We start from the raw sequence: 14813 nt of genomic DNA, 5'->3' as shown, positions 1-14813 counted from the left end.
ATTTTCATTAAAAATTTGGGTTTCACCCATAATTTTAAAAAATCCGACCCGACCCTCGTTTTAATCCTAATTCTACCCTAAATTCACCACTATTCTCCCATTTTTCTCCCCCATTACCCACGATTTCCCCCCTCCCTTGTCCTTGTGCGATTTTTCTAGGTTCATTCGACCTCTCTTTCCCGATTCCTCTATTCTCCAACATCAAAGGTACGCTTGCTATAGTTTCTCTTGATAAATTAGTGTGTTGATGTTGAGTGGTGATTGGTAGTGGATGGAAGTTGTGGAGGCTGAATTTTAATGAATATTTTGAATTCATGAGTAGAAATAGCTGATTGTTTGATCTCATGTTGGCATTGGGTTAAGTGTGGTTGTATGAACATTGTAGGGTGAAGAAATGGGGGGCTGTTTGATGAATAAGATTCTACGCTTCGTGGAATTTGAAGGTATTAGTGTGAAGTCTTGAGTAGCACTGTGTGATTATATTTGTGTGGGTTTGTTGTGTACTTGTCGTGGGGTCGAGGCTGGTTGTACTTGACTGTTGTTGTGGTAACTGAATGCGATGTATGGATGTGTTAAATATGTGAGTGTGTTGTAGTTTTGGGTTTTGCATGTTAACTTTTGGGAAGTCTGAGTACCAAGGTAGGATCACTCTATGGAATAAGTGTGGAGTGGTGTCTGCACATCACCCATGTCTCTCCATGAATTGTTGGTTGTCTTGTGCTTGAAATCTATTGTGCTTATAGGTAATCATGTAAGGTACTCAGCGACCCGGCAAAGAGGTGGTAACATCAAGTCAAAGGAAGCGAGTTCGGAGTGGGGGTAATGTACCTCCCGCACTAGCAGTCCCACGAGGACAAACTTAGAGGTTTGGATTGCGAGCAGTGGCCAAAGAGGTCAAAGTATGGTGGAGGAAACACATGGAGGAACGCTATTTCTCCGATGTGTGCATAGAAAGGGACAGTCTTGCAAGGGAGTTTCCCTGAATTATAAGGTGCATTCCAGAACTCCATATGGAGTACATCTTTATTGAGCCCGTTGAGTGCAATTTGCACGTGGTGAGGGAGTTTTAGGCTAACTGGGCAACAGAGTCAAGATCACACATTTTGTGAAGGTGCAGGGAGTTGATGTGCCCCTCACTCTGGCGATATTGAATGACATAGTGGGCACTGCAGCAGATACAGACCCATTGGTGCTGACGAGATTGAATATTAGACCACCATATCAAGCCATTCGCCACACTCTGTGGTCCTCAGTCAATGGTCCAGTGGACCAAGCACAGTGCCAAGTGGTTCCACCAATCGCTTCCTTATGCGCATATGAGCAGAAAAGCTCGGGTGTGGCTGAAAATATTATGAACTGTTAAATCCCCGAGCTGCACTACACAAACATCACACGTGATAGGGTGTGTTTGGTGTATGCACCGATGATGAACACTGAATTAAACATGGGGCAGTCCTGAAGTCTATTATGAGAAAGGCCCGGGCGCACAAAGGGCGCAAGTATGCTTTTGGAGGTATCATTACTCAGTTGTGTCGTTCTGCAGGTGTACCAGAGGAGAGTTTGGATTATATGACACCCTTTTTCCCAGCGCCAGTGGATGTGACAAATGGCCAATGAGTTCGACCCACCACTTACCACTTCAGAGCGCCATCGCCATGATGAGCTGATTATGTCCTGTATGTATGGGCAGGAGATGCTGCGACACCAAAATGGATGTCAGGCGTCCACTGAGGAGCAATTGGGGCAGGTTGAAAGGAGGTACCCATTGAACGTGCACGCCAAAGCATTGCTTTGCATCAGACCTGATTTCCATGAGCCTGTGGATGATGATGTGCCCACAGATGAGGACAGGTTGCGTACTGGTTCTGATGGTGACTCTGACTCTGACTCGAACACGGAGGAGGTTGACCCTATACAGGCAGGTGAGGAGGCTGAAGGCGAAGAAACCACGGAGGATTGATCAGGGAGTCACCTTACCGCTGTTCTCATTTTGTGATTTTGTGTAGCACTAGGGACAGTGCTAATAATTCAAGTGTGGGGTGGGGTGCTAATTATCACTGATGTGTATATTAATTGAACAATGGTAGATTCTTTTGTTTTAGTTTTTCATTTGGGTTCCTTGGAAGTTGTTTTCGATTCTTTGGCCAAGGATAGTCCCTTTGAACCGTGCAAAACACAAAAAGATTGTCTTTCTAGGATCGAGTCATTCGTCGTTGTTGAGTCGCATTGCCCTATGATAGATGGATGACAACCGTCTTAAGGGCAAATTTTCGTCATTGAGTCGTAGGTATGGTATGTGTGCTGAAGCCTGAATTTTGAAAGAAAATTGTATGAAATAAAATTTTGAATTTTTGTACTTGATTCTAATTCGTGCAACTTAAGCTGAAATAGAACTTTTGCATGAGTTGAGTGTGTGCCTATGATTGATTGAACTTGAGTAGAACTTGTGCCCCGAGTTGTAAGGCATTGTACTGTCTGTGTATTGCATCTGAGTCTAGAACTTGCCCGTCATGTTATTGAAACGAAATTGAAGTGTTGTTTGTGTAGGAAATGATAATAGGCCTCCTTGAATATGTTCAAAAAGTTAGCCTTTTCATATACTATCACTCATAGCCTATTGAGCCTGTAGCCTTTTATTGATAGCAGAATTTTCACCTTATACCATTTTATTGACTCCCTAAGTTGTTTGCACCCTACTTGCCTAAATCCCTTGGTAAAAATAAAAAAATAAAAAAAAATATTAATAAAAGAGTTGGTCCTTGAAATAAAGAAATGAGGTACGATTTGAGAAAAGATGAAAGTCACTTGTGATAGCGTTGTAGAGAGAGGGCTGATAAATAAAGAAAAGAATGATGATGTCTTATTTGATTCTTTACGAAGCAATCTTAATTAGTGATGTACACAATGGGCAAGCTTATGGTTCTCAGTGCATGCATGGGAGATTTTCATTTTTAGTGAGAATGTTCTATGATGCCAAAGTTCTTAAATTTTAGTCAATATGTTGAATTGATTGTGAGGACTATTCCTTTGATTGATTTGGTTGCAAAAAGTTGTTGAATCAGTACTTGAGTCATATGATATCTGAAAGTGGTCAAGGCCAAGTGTAACATGCATGTTTTGAGCTGATAAAAAAATCCATGAAAGTAATTGGCGGATGCACAAATACTTGGTATTAGGGAGTCTAGGTCTAGGACTAGTATGGTAAGTTGTTCGAGTACGAACAAAGCTCTAAGAGTGGGGTGGTGATCTTGGGCGTATTTGCCGTTATTTGGCCAAGTTCGGAATCATTTAGATTAACTAACATGATTAGTTGTGTAGGTGAGGTTAAATGAAGAAACGAGCGCTGAAACATGCCAAGTAAAAGAGCAACAAGAAAGTAGAACGAAAAATGAAGAACAAGGCATATATGTATCCTATCCGCGTCGCAAAGAGGGAATTTATTATTTGTTCGTGCATTGGAGTTGGAGACAGAACACTTCGTATTGTGCACACGTCGCGGAGAAGAGATGTTTGCCAAGATTGGGATTCTTGAAGGCTCTCCGCGTCGCGGACACTGTTGCCAGATTTAGCCGATTTTGATTAAATATAAATAGACTTATCATATTTTTTATTTTTTTTTTATGAGTTTTGAAGATCGATGACTTTGGGAGCTTTTTCATCTGCATTGTAGGGTTCATTACTAAACTATTCTCTATTGAATCTCTTTATGTTATTTAAACATTGCCTAATTGAGACTCTTGATATGAGTAGCTACTGGATGATTGTGTTTTATTGAGTTTAATGGGTCGAATTTAATTATCATATGAATCAATCTTTTGCTCTTGTTTTAGTATTTCGTGCCTGATCACCAAAGGAATAAATATCTTGTCTGAATTGAACTCCGGTGAAGGATAAAAGGATTGAACGTGAGGCAAAAAGAGCATGATTTACTCTTAGATTTAGAGTTGATTAGTATTTAGGATAGGAATATACCTAGGAACCTTGCTCGATTAGTAGACAAGACGAAATCATAATGAATGCTCAGTAATTGGTTCAGCCTATCCCCACTCAACGATGTAGTTAGGCTGCCAATTATCGTAGGTGATTAGAGGTCGGGAGACCATAATCATATAGTTAACCATGTGATCATTGATTCGATAGTTAATTAATATTAATATGCATGAATCCTTAAGTTAGCTGCAGCCCTGGAATTTCCCTAGTCATTGTTCCTTTTGAAATCGAATCGTAGTAGTTAAGCTTCTAATTAGAATATAAATTATATAAAAATCCAATTCACTATTCTTGATAACACTTGTTTCAAATTGAAAGTATTGGAAAAATTGAATTAATCTAATCTCGAGTCCCTATTGGTAAGATACCCGACTCTTATAAATAGTCACTTTAATACTTGCACGACCACGTACACTTGTGTGTGCGATTGGGCGCAACAGTTGTCTTACCTACTAGTGGGTTATAGTAGGTTCCATCGTGACTCGGGGAGTTGGGTCGTGACACAAATATACTTTAGTTGAGTTGGATATGAAACAGTCCAACACACTATCTTCTCGTCTAGCTGTACGATTTAGAGTAAGAGGCTCCATGTCTAGGTTATTTTGCCTATACTTCTTATTGGTAGTTCAGTTTTCCCCTAATTATGCTAGTGTCAATGCAGATTGTCTATGCTTCCATCTCTTTAGGCATTGCTCATTCTTAAGGTTTGCTATTAGATGTGGTATTCAAAAAGCAACATTGTTTTAATATTTATATGGTTTTGTCCACTATATAATATGGTTTATGTCTTACCAGTTGCACGTTTACTATAATTCACTGGGAAAAGATTGAGAACACATATTAGGAAGTAGTTTGATAGGAAAAAATGATCTTAGAAAATAGCAATTGAGGTATAAGATGAAAATAACCAAAACTGATTGTAATGCTGAAGTACTTGGTAGCCTCAACAACATGCTTAAAGAATGCCAAAGAAGAAAACTCAACACCTATCCTGCACCAATAGCCTACAAATTGATCAACATTTAAACACCAAGTTTCAAATAAGAGCTTCATGGTGGCAGGATACTGACAACTATAGCACCTTAGTTCAAAGTCCCAAAAAAAATCACTTGTTTGAATACTTAAGAGAAGTGCAAAGACGTCCCTGGATGACCTTCTTTACTCATTGATGGGAAGATAATTATTCAGCAATTTCTTGTGCATTCTCCTACAAGATATTGAAATAATTTAGTTAGAAGACTGTGATGTGCCAGAATTTTGCGAATACAAAGATGAAGATGCAACAGTATGCATGCCATAATAATTAATGTCTATAGGGTCAAGAATAATAGATTAACAAAGGTGCAACAAGGCACATATGTTTCTAGAACGAGTGGTGGGGCAACTAATTTCACCACAAAAAAAGCAAATAAATTTAAACTTGTTGTTTTTCAACGTGAAGAGCCATTGTTTTGATTCCTCTCAAACAAAGTCAAATAATCGAATGATGTTAAACCTGCACCTTCAACATTTTGTAGGAAGTACACCTCCTTTGCCAAACTGCTTAAGTAGGAAAATTATAAGCAAATTATCAGGACGCCTTGACATGTTCAAAGAGAAACAAGGCATCAGTCATTATTTACGTTCAATACGCTATACATAACTAACTAAAGATTTTCAAATATAGTGTCAATGGACTGATTTCTTAAAATTTAATTAACTTAATCAACAACAACAAGTACTTCCATGCATTTAATTAGGAACGGCTACTCAGACTACACCACTATCAACGCCAATGGAACACTCACAAGGAATCAACAATTTACCCTTAAGAAAGTCGTCACGCTCTATCCATCATCGGGCATCGTCAATCCATCAAAGGTGCGCTTTAAGCGCGCTTAAGCCCTAAAGCGAGGCTCAAAACGTGTTGAGCGCTTCGCCTCGCTTTATGTGCGCTTCAGTGTCGTCATCAAAGTTCTAAGAAAAACTTTTCCTTTTCAATGAGCCTCTTATGAAGAAGTGACACTAAACAATTGATATTTCACTTTATCATAAAAAAAATTACAATTTCTTTGGTCATATATTTGTCATTCATGTTTATAATTATTAGTTTTGGACTAAACATACACATTTTATTTTTTCACCCTATGCGCCTTTTTTCATTAAAGCCTACGCTTTATTTGCGCTTTGCGCTTAAAGCCCCCACGGACCTTAGAGCTTTTTTACGCTTTTCGCTTTTAATAACACTGTGTCAATCCAAATGTTATTATCAAAACAAAAACAAAGAAGATACAAACTACAAATCAAAAACTAAAATAGACCAATCCAACAAAATATCAACAAAAACATCCACAATATCAAAGTCTGACAAGGGAATACCAATCCATAACAAAGAACGAAAAGTACGCCCGACAAGGGCACAATCACAGTATACAGAAATATCAACAAAATCACTACAAGGGAGGCTATCCAAAACAGAAAATGAGACACTGTCCTCACTTCGGGGCAAGTACTCATCATATTTCCAGGTACATTTTACCTAAAAGAACCTGCTCTCATCAAAAATACTTTTCCTCAATGTTTGGAGCCATTTCTTAATCATTCTCTTTGGTTTCGTAAGCCATTTTTAGTTCAAAACACCTACAAATGAAGCCAACATGTCAAAAGTTCTTGAGGACACTTAGAACAATGTATTAGGAAGTATTTAAGCCAAAGAAATCATCAAAAGAAGGTCTGAGCTAAGCTGTGTGAAGCTACTATTTTGGTCATGCCATCACTGTCTACTCCGCGTTCGCGGAGGTGTGCCGCGTTACTTGTCGTTTTGGGTACGGGTTGGCTTACCTACTAGTGGGTTATAGTAGGTGCCATCGTGACTAGGGAAGTCGGGTCGTGACACAAATATGCTTTAGTTGAGTTAGATATGAAACAGTCCAACACACTATCTCCTCGTCTAGTTGTTAGATTTTTAGAGTAAGAGGCACCATGTCTAGGTATTTTGCCAATATTTCTTATTGATAGTTCCGTTTTCCGCTATCCTTGATTACGCTAGTGTTAAGGCAGATTGCCTATGCTGCCATCTCTTTAGGCATTGCTCACTCTTAAGGTTTGCTATTAGATGTGATATTCAAAAAGAAACATTGTTTTCATACTTAGATGGTTTTCGTCCACTATATATATGGTTTGTCTTACCAAAGCAAGATTGAGAAGGCATATTAGGAAGTAGTTTGATAGGAAAAAATGATCTTAGAAAATAGCAGTTGAGCATAAGATGAAACTAACCAAACTGCCTGTAATGCTTAAGTACTTGGTAGCCTCAGCAACATGCTTAAACAGTGCCAAAGAACCTGTTAGAACAACTCAGCACCGATCCTGCACCCATAACCTGCAAACTGATCAACATTTAATAAGTAAGTTTCAAGGAAGAGCTTCATGGTGGCAGGATACCGACAACCATAGCGCCTTAAGTTCAAAGTCCCAAAAAAATCACTTGTTTGAATACCTAAGAGAAGTGCAAAGACCTCCCTGGATGGTCAGCAGGACCTGCATAATTGACCTTCTTCACTTGTGGATGCGAAGAGAAATATTTAGCAATTGTTTGTGCATTCTCCTGCAAGATATTGAAATAATTTAGTTAGAACATTGTGATGTCCAGAATTTTACGAATATAAAGATGAAGATGCAGCAGTATGCATGCCATAATTATGAAAATCTATGGGGTCAAGAATATTAGATTATCGAAGGTGCAAGATGGCACATATGTTTCTAGAATGAGTGCTGGGACAACAAATTTCACCACCAAAAAAAACCAAATAAAATTAAACTTGTTGTTTTTCAACGTGAAGATCCATTGTTTTGATTCCTCTCGAATAAAGTCAACAATCGAATGACGCTAACCCTGCACCTTCAACATTTTGTATGAATACACCTCCTTCGCCAAGCTGGTTAAGTAGGAAAATTATAAGCAAATTATCAGAAGGAAACTTGACATGTTCAAAGAGAAACAAGGCATCAGCCATTATTTACGTTCGCTACACATAACTAAAGATTTTCAGATATAGTGTCAATGAACTGATTTTTTATACCTTAATTAACTTTATCAACAACAACAAAAAGAATTCTTGAACTTCATGATAAATTATGTTTCTATTAGAAAATGTAATAAGGATATCATCAGATTACCTGGAAAGGAAACTCCACCAGTTTAAGCAGATTTGCCAACTGTTGCATAACCTGATGACTAGTAACCCGTCTTTTCAGTGAAGGGGCACTCAAGAAGATGGAGAACAATAGGAAATAAATGCATACTATTCTTAGAAGAATTTCGACTTGTGACGCTAATTATCTGCCCAAGGCGTTTATCACCCTTCAGTTGATGATCTACCCAGTTATACGCTCAAGCAAACTTGGTACAGTTGATGTGACAACCATCCCAAGGGCATCTAAACACTGCATCACAAAGTCATTCTTCTCATTAACCAACCTATCAACGGTCGAGAGCAATTTAGCATTGCAAAAAACTAGTGGCAGCCACCTCTTCCCATTCATACGAAGTAGATCCACAAATATGAGTGCCTTTTTCCCATCAAAACATCACTTCCCTACTCTATTAGAGTCAACAGATTCAGAACAAGATTCTTGTCTTCGACCAAGGCAAGAAGGTACCCTCCAACACTTGGAAGTGTATGACTTTCAAGGAGGGTCATGTTCAGAATGTTTAAGCAGATTTTTTACTCACTTGAATTACGGTTGACCAGACTTGAAACCACATCCTTGAATGAAAGTTTCTCCATGACTCGTTGAATACTAGAAGGGCTAAAACGAACAAGATGAGCCAAGCAAGACCCTGCTGTCAGCCTCATGCTCTCATGATTTCCAGAAGCCCTAAATATGTAGCAGAGGTTAGTAATGGCATCTTCGCTGGTGAATGGAGCTGACCAGTACCCTTCCTTGACTGGAGATATTTCCAATTGTCCTCAGAGCATAAAGTATAGTAATATCATCCTCTCCATTTCGTAAAAGTGAAGAAACTAATGAAATTATTGGACTTGTAACCTACAACATTAACATTTTCAGAAAGGAATGTTAAGACAGAATGTGAGGCTTTGCAATATCTTATTTTTTCCACAACCCCAAGAGAAATATCTTAACACACTTGTTCATTTTACTGCTATATAGTGTTGCACTACAAGGGAATTGCAAGCTTATTAGTTAATCCTGTAAAATACAGAGAAAAATTTGTAGAATCTTGTATGTATATTCTACAATATTTTGTGATGTGGGACAGATAGCTAACAGGGAAAAATTGAAGTCTATGCCAAGTTATCATTTGTCATCCATCTTATTTTTCATGTTAGAAATTTGTCCCGTGCAGATTTCTAGGACATGATATATCTACTACAAGATAATCATTATATACACTTGGATGTCCTAGAGTATACATGACTGTATAATTATGACTAATTAAAAGATAAATGGTTTTTAGCCCATTAATAAGTATACCTTTTATATCCAAGTGACAACCTGCATTATTTCTCATAAGAGCTGCATTGGTGCATGAATTGTGTTTCTGACAGTGTCTATGCTTTTAAGTGATTGCTCTTAGAAAACTTAATACTTAAAACCTAATTGCAATAAGTATACCTTTTATATCCAAGTGACAACCTGCATTATTTCTCATAAGAGCGGCATTGGTGCATGAATTGTGTTTCTGAAAGTGTCTATGCTTTTAAGTGATTGCTCATAGAAAACTTAATACTTAAAACCTCATTGCAATATAGCTTAGTGAGATATTGTGGAGAGGAATTTTAACAAATATAGCACTCCCTCTGTTTTAAATTGTTTGTCCTCCTTTCCTTTTTTGTCTGTTTAAAAAACAATGTGTCTTCTCTTTTTTGGAAATTCATTAATTTCATCTTTCCACATGACATGTTTAAGACCACGAGATTTAAGAACATTTGGTACATTCTACATGTCTTTAATTTAAGTTAACAATCAAAAGTTTTCTTTACTCTCTTAAACTCTATGCCAAGTTAAAATGGAGGGAGTAATAAACTTGACAAGCCGCACCAATAAGAAGTTACAGCAACGAAGATACCTGCCAACATGATGAGGGTCTGCTGTCCTTCGATGGAGATTCCATTGGTTTACTATCCCGAGCATGCTCATTTTGAGTAGATATATAAAATAGTAATTCGCACAAAGAAACCATGGAAAACCTTCTCAAATTCTCTTGCCTGTCTCTCAGACAATCAGTTATTGCACCTAATATTCTAGAATTGCCAGCTCATCCCCTATAAAAGTAGAGTGATGAATCAACAAGCCAATAAGTGAAACAAGTTGATCACGTAGCAGAGAAACCATGGAGTGATGAAGCATTTGACTAGAACCAACACGATAGACCCATTGGTCAAGGTGTTGGCTGCATCAGCATTGCTGCTCAAAAGCTCAAAGTATCTGATCACACTTTGCTTCTCGCCTGAGGGAGTATTCCCACTAACAATACTGATGATTCAACTATTAAAAGAGTCTAATTGCTCCTCTGACATTTTGACAAAATCAGACAGTTGAGGTGCATCAAATGAAAGTGAAGGAATTGCATCTGAACCTCTATCTGATTTTTAGCCAGGCATTACAGATCTGACTGAGAGATAAGATGGATGCCTAAGAATTTCTGAAAGGTTCCTAGATGGTTTTGAGATATCAGAGAAATCTTATTTTTATAAGAACTGGAAGAGGAAAAGGAAGCATGATTGAAACTTCAACGTCATATCATTGGTCAAAAGCACTTCCAAACAGTTTACCTTTAGTGAACTTCCAAACAGCTGCCACCAATTTAACTTATCCTTTGTTCATTTTATGGCAAGAAGGAGGGGAGAGAGAGGTGAACTACCTGGGAGGAAGGTGTCTTTAACATACCCCTCAATTTTCTTGCTAATCCAAAATCACACAGCTTCCAGGAAACAATTGGAACTTCAACGTCATATAATTGGTCAAAAGCACTCGTCATGACGTGGAAAAGTCACAATATAAAGATCACCATACCTTCCTGATTCTATTTTCATCTAGCAGGATGTTTGATGGCTTTAAGTCACAATTAATTATTCCCTTTGAATGCAAGTATCTGGCATAGTAGACAAAAAAACAAAAAGTAATTCATGCCCAAAACAACAAGTGTTACAAAAGAACAATGAAGGCTAAAGATACTTACAGAAGAGCTCTAACAAGGCCACGAGCTCGATCATGTATTGAATCATCGGGAAGCTTACCATCCTTCAACTCAGAGATTAAATGATGTTAAAATCTCCCTGGTGTGGTTTAAACTAAAATACAGGTAAGATGATGAAGATGCAATTTGTGACATTACCAACTACAGTAAACTATGGTCATTTTGACCACTCTTTATAAACAAATCAAAAAAGAAACCTATTTCTTTCACATCATTTTGCTGGCACAAGAAACAAGTTAGTCCAAAGAGTGAGAACCTATATTTGTATTTTGTGAGACTACAAACAATTATCTCTAATTAAGTATTCAATTGCACATGACACCGACGTCCTTAGTGCCTGTTTGGGAAATCCCAATGTAGGCATGCAACAAATTTACCATGAAACCTCAATATCCCACGCCTCTACTAAAAATAAGCCAAAAAAGAATTAGGGTGTTGTCACAAATTTTGGATGTTCGTGTCTAATGTCAGCATAAGGCATCCTATATGCCAACACAGCCGTTATACCACTGGAACAATGAAATGTTTTTATAATATAGCAGACCTGCCAGTGTTTACCTGCTGCAACAAGCTCATGAGATCTCCTCCAACACAATATTCTAAAACCAACCACAGGTGTGCAGATGTTCCATACTTATGGATCGGTTGAATTAGAAAATAAGTCAGAGAAATCTTCTTATTAAACACCAAAAGGACCTTTACCATAGAAACGAAATTGAAGAAAAAGAAAGGAGTTACATGCAAATATCACCAGGAGTAGAACTTCAATACATTTGCATGACCTAGAGAACGAAGAATTCTGACCTGCAGCAAAGGTAGCCAATAGAAGAATAAGTACATGCATAAAGGAAACTGAAAGAAATAGATTTTGAGAAAACAGGTTGGGGGTTTATTATCCCGAGCATGCTCATTTTGAGTAGATATATAAAATAGTAATTCGCACAAAGAAACCATGGAAAACCTTCTCAAATTCTCTTGCCTGTCTCTCAGACAATCAGTTATTGCACCTAATATTCTAGAATTGCCAGCTCATCCCCAATAAAAGTACAGTTACGAATCAACAAGCCAATAAGTGAAGCATGTTGAGCACGCAACAGAGAAACCTTGGAGTGACGAAGCATTTTGACTAGAACCAACACAATAGACCCATCGGTCAAGATGTTGGCTGCATCAGCATTGGTACTCAAAAGCTCAAGGTATCTGATCACATTTTGCTTCTCCCCTGAGGGAGTATTCCCACTAACAATACTGATGATTCTACTATTAAAAGAGTCTAATTGCTTCTTTGACATTTTGAAAAAATCGGACAGTTGAGGTGCATCAATTGAAAGTGAAGGAATTGCATTTGAACCTTTATTTGATTTTCTGCTAGGCATTATAGGTCGGACTGAGAGATCAGATGGATGCCAAAGAATATCTGAAAGATTCATAGATGACATTAGATATCAGAGAAATCTTATTTTTATAAGAACAGGAAGAGGAAAAAGACATGATTGAACTTCAACGTCATATAATTGGTCAAAAGCACTTCCAAACAGTTCACCTTTAGTGAACTTCCAAACAGTTATGCCACCAATTTAACTTTTCCTTTGTTCATTTTAGGTCAAAAAGGGGGGAGAGAGAGGTGAACTACCTGGGAGGAAGGTGCCTTTAATATTTCACTCAATTTTCTTGCTAATCCAAAATCACACAGCTGCCAGGAAACAAATGGAACTTCAACGTCATATAATTGGTCAAAAGCACACCTTATGATGTGGAAAAGTCACAACATAAAGATCACCATACCTTCGCCATTCCACTTTTATCCAACAGGACGTTTGATGGCTTTAAGTCACAGTAAATTATTCCCTTTCCCTGCCAGAAATCTCTTGACCTCTTTTTGCCTCAAGTGCACTTGGTTTCTTCAAATATCCTAAATCAACTCTCCATTTCATTTTCATGCAAATATGAAGAAAAAAAACCACATTAAAAGCATCAATTCAAAACTAAAGCAAGCCAAAATAACTACGAAAAGAGCCTCAAATGAGGTGAAATCCACCATTCAAGCCAAAATAACTACGAAAAAAATTCCCAAATGAGGTGAAATCCACCACTCATCATCACCCCCAACTTAGAAACTTTGTTTGTCCTCAAAGTAAAGAAAATCAAAAACACAAGAGGCTCTTATTTCAAGACACACCACAAATCAATTTCCCTCTCTCAATTAAGCACAAAGGTAATGGCTTTAACTGGTACTAGCAAATATTCCACATGCAAACTTTTCACAAAAGAAATCCTCTCATTCTTATGAAACAGTTTTAAAAATCAAGAATCATAATTTCCCTCTCTCAATTAAGCACAAAGGTAATGGCTTTAACTGGTACTAGCAAATATTCCACATGCAAACTTTTCACAAAAGAAATCCTCTCATTCTTATGAAACAGTTTTAAAAATCAAGAATCATATAAGTGACATCAACTCAAACTCAAGAAATGACTCAATTCATTAACTCTTGGACATGCTCACTTGACTCAATTAGGAATTTCAAAATCACCACTTTTCAACTTACATGCCCTTACAAGAAAGAAGTGACCCAAACCCACACACATATAAACAAGACAAGGGACAAGATGCAACACTCACACTCACAAAGAATCATCTCATGCACACAAATGTCACACCATAGGCTTGCCCATATTTTCAATCAACATTGACTCAACTCCATTTGGTTAGAAATCTCAAAGGACTTTGTTAAGCTTGTAATGTAGGCTTGGGGAAGGTGAGGATGTTATTTAGATATAAGTGACTACACCCTCCTTGAACGATACACAACAACTCATCATTTCCAACTTTCTCCACTTTTCTTCACTTTTCAAACCCATGCACATTCCACACTATATTTCATTTTTCTTGTTTCCACTCTAGATGCCACACATGCAACCATTTTCAACTTTTGGAGGATTCAAGTCTCATTTATTCATTTTCTTTCATTCTTTTTCAAAGTTTTTTTTCTTTAAGACTTTCCATCCATCCTTCAATTTCTCTTTTCTCTTTTTTTTCTTTTTTTTATATCAAGCCCTCATGTGGTAAGCATTCCTTCAATGAATTTCCCATAACACCCCCAACTTAGGCTTTTAGCCTCAACTTTCACATCCTCAAGTTCAAGGAGGGAAGGGTTCAAAAGAGGGTTACTTTTTCAAAAAGGATAAGGCTTGTAATATGGTTGCCAATAAAAAGGATTAGGCTCAAAGGAGGCAACTAAGGATATATTTAGTGAAAAGGTGGGATTTTTAGGCAAAGTAGTTCAAGAACATCAAAGAAAGCCTAAGATCATTTCTCCAACCAAACTCAATCAAGACAAACATTTCAAGACCAACCGGGCAAGTTCTAGGTGACAAAAGCAAACACGAGGCATTATTCAACAACTCACCACACATGGCCTGCAAATCAATCAAGATGGTTCAAAATCTTACTTCCTTTACAAAATACAAGTGGCATTGAACATTTTAACCGCAAACGAATCAAAAGTCACAAAATGAGTTGTAAGAGTGTCACAAATTATTCATAACATGGTCAACCTTTTTAAAATAGAGAGGTAGTATTCTTAACACTATTCACATGCATGACTATCTTCTTAGTA

General features: G+C 37.6%; 1 long non-coding RNA gene and 1 pseudogene across 1 annotated transcript; both read right to left on the bottom strand.

Annotated features, from left to right (window-relative positions):
• Window positions 1–4883: 4883 nt before the first annotated feature.
• Window positions 4884–14813, bottom strand: part of LOC102591107 (serine/threonine-protein kinase RUNKEL-like) — a 13223-nt pseudogene continuing 3293 nt past the window's right edge.
• Window positions 10350–13497, bottom strand: LOC102589758 (uncharacterized). Its single transcript, XR_001472169.1, has 5 exons — window positions 12980–13497; window positions 12828–12887; window positions 12546–12611; window positions 11177–11998; window positions 10350–11089 (listed from the first exon to the last, which is right to left on the bottom strand). It is a non-coding gene; the product is annotated as an uncharacterized lncRNA (long non-coding RNA).

Source organism: Solanum tuberosum, unplaced genomic scaffold (genome assembly GCF_000226075.1).
Source record: "Solanum tuberosum cultivar DM 1-3 516 R44 unplaced genomic scaffold, SolTub_3.0 scf00567, whole genome shotgun sequence".
Classification (NCBI taxonomy): Eukaryota; Viridiplantae; Streptophyta; class Magnoliopsida; order Solanales; family Solanaceae; genus Solanum; species Solanum tuberosum.
This window is presented reverse-complemented; position numbering and strand designations above follow the sequence as displayed.